Genomic DNA, 2,896 nt, shown 5'->3' with positions numbered 1-2,896 from the left:
CTTCCTTTAAGGACCGAGTCATTTCCATATTTTTCTTTTTTTTACACTATTCACTTTTCGTCTTTTTCCCTTTTGTCACTTTGTTAGCACAACCTCACTTTTCGTGTTCAGATTTGTGTCCACTTTGGCATGCACTCATGGTATGTGATTTCTTAGAAATTTGTATTTTTACTTTCTTAGAAATGCATGTTATTAGTTTACTTTCTTCCTTAGAGGTATGGATGCACACTTCTTTGAAAATTTTCTTTCTTTTGGGGTTATTTGTGTAATTACTATAAGTAATTATTTTTGTCTTGAGGATCACTTTGCAATTAAGTTTTCAAAATATTTAGAAGAGGGACCTACTTGCGATTATTTTGGGCTACTTTGGGATTATGTTGTTAAAGAAGGGTTTTTGTGCAATTGACCAAGAGTAGTGTGTGTTGACCATGGTGTAGGATCATATAGTGAGTGGAGGATTTCTAACTCCTCCACTCACATATTATCACATCTTTTCCTCTTCATCTTTCTCTCCACAAAACCTAGCCACCATTGAAGCAAAGCTTGGCTTAGAGCTTTAAGCTTTATTTTGGTCCCATCCCACTCACCTTTGACCATAAAGCTTGGAATACAAAAGTTTTACCTCACCTTCCTCTTCATAACCCTAGAAGGGTTTACCATTTTGAGCTTGTTTGCCTTGAATTCTAGAGAAACACTTTTCTTGTAAGGTAGGGGGTGTACTAAGTTTATTATCTAAGGGATTTACTTACTTTTGTGGTGAAATATAAGTTATATGCATGTCTTACATTAATTTGAGAAATTAATAATTAACATATAACTCACTTTAAACTTGATATATGACATGGTCATGACTTGATCTTTGATATATATTAATTTGGGATGATTTAAATGAGTTTTCAAATCTAGAGATTTAATTAATTTAATTTGATTTAAATTCTACTTAATTGTACTTTGTTTGTATTCCATTTTAGACTTGATATATGGCATGGCCATGACTTAATCCATGTTATATATTAATTTGGAATTATTTGAATAACTTTTGAAATCTAGAGATTTAATTAATTTAAATTAATTAAATTCTACGTGATGATATCTTACTCATTTTGCACTTTTGATTTAATATATGTAATGACCATGGAATGATCTTTCACACATATTATTTTGGGAATCTTTGGACAACTTTTGAAATCTAGAAAAATTAATTAATTAGTTTAATTAATTTCTATTTAATTGTTCTAATGATTTAGTTATGTATTTCATGGGGCTTTTGTGTTTTTATCATGTATCTTGACTTGTTGTAATTTAATTTCATTAATATGGTTAATAAACTTGCACATTGATGTTGTGATGATTTAATTATTCAAGTGATGTTAATCAAATAATTAAATCTTGGATCTTATACTAGTGGTATATTTACATAAATGAATTCTATGTGTGATAAATTCTAGTTTGTAGTCTATATAGATGGACATTATGACTACATAACATTTCACATGCCATGATATATTTACATAAATGAATTCCATGTGTGTTCTAAAATCTTGGTTGTACATGGAATGTGGTTTAATGCATTATGTGTATGTTGATACAATCATGGTTTGCACAACTTGTTGATTTTGGAAACTTGGGATATCAATCAAGAATTGACATGGCTAGGACTTGATTCTAGTATGGGAGAAAGAGAGCTCCCTACATTATAGTGTGCACTAGGGGAAGGTACCCATGGGTTAGTAGCCCTAAAGTGATCCTAAGAGTACGGTTTTAATCCGGGTGATATCGAAGTATCCACATTGTTTGATTTCACTCCTTAAATTTCAAGCGTTATTCCTTGAAGATTTAAGAATCTTTTCGTGTTATATGGAATATTCCAACCTTATTTAATAGCATAGACTTTATGTTTCATCTTGGATCTCACTCTTTAAATTTCAAGTATGGCTTTCTTTGAAGATTTAAAACTTTTTCGTGTTATATGGAATGATCCAACCTTGTTTAAATTACATAGACATCATGCTTTATCCTTGATCTCACTCTTTAAATTTCAAGTTGTATTCCTTGAAGATTTAAATCTTATCGTGTTGTATAAATTATTCCAATCTTGTTCAATCTCGTAAATATTTTGATTCATGTTTCTTTATGCTAATATGACTTAGGAGTGATTCTCTATAAACATTTTAACATAGACGTTAGGTGGCATGACCCTTTTTGAATTGTTTCATGTTAATGTGATAACTTTGTAAAAGTCTTTGCATGTTCATTCCCTACGAATAACTTGTTTACTCACCCCAAAGTTACCGGGTTGTTTTCAGGTATGGATGCCTTGGTTTGGGATGCACAATATCCCTAGATCGTTTCGTTGGATTGAAGTTCATTTAAATGCATTCTTGTTCACATGCAAGTGTTAGAATGTTTGAATTTTTGCCTTGGACTTGTAGTGTGTGCCTAAGCACACTTTTTGACACTCATTCTATGTATATCATATGTGGCTAAGGGCCAAACTTCTTTTGAAATCCATGTATGCTCATAAATTTAGAATTTTGCCTTTAATGAGAAAAGTATGAAAACTAGGGTTTTAATATGTCATTTTTACACCGGAGTGTGCATTGTGTGTGAAATTCATCCTTTAACATTCATTTACCATATATGAGGTGTGGCCAAGGGCCAAACACCATTTCGTTTCCACTTTTTCATTTTAGTTTCACATATTACATTTTTGGGCTAAAATAGGAAAATCCGAGCCTTTAAGGGTTCATTTTCAAATTGGGTGGTACAAAGTGTGCACTAGCACATCTACTAGGACTCATTTAATATGTATGAAGTGTGGCCAAGGGCCAAATGGTCATTTGATTGCATTTAAGTTTGGTTCATGCATTTTTTTGCCCTTAAAGGGTATTTTTCA

The sequence above is a fragment of the Cornus florida genome, unplaced genomic scaffold (genome assembly GCF_030987335.1).
Source record: "Cornus florida cultivar Cherokee Brave unplaced genomic scaffold, ASM3098733v1 CherokeeBrave_3.0.0_Hap2_Chr07, whole genome shotgun sequence".
Taxonomy (NCBI): domain Eukaryota; kingdom Viridiplantae; phylum Streptophyta; class Magnoliopsida; order Cornales; family Cornaceae; genus Cornus; species Cornus florida.
This window is presented reverse-complemented; position numbering follows the sequence as displayed.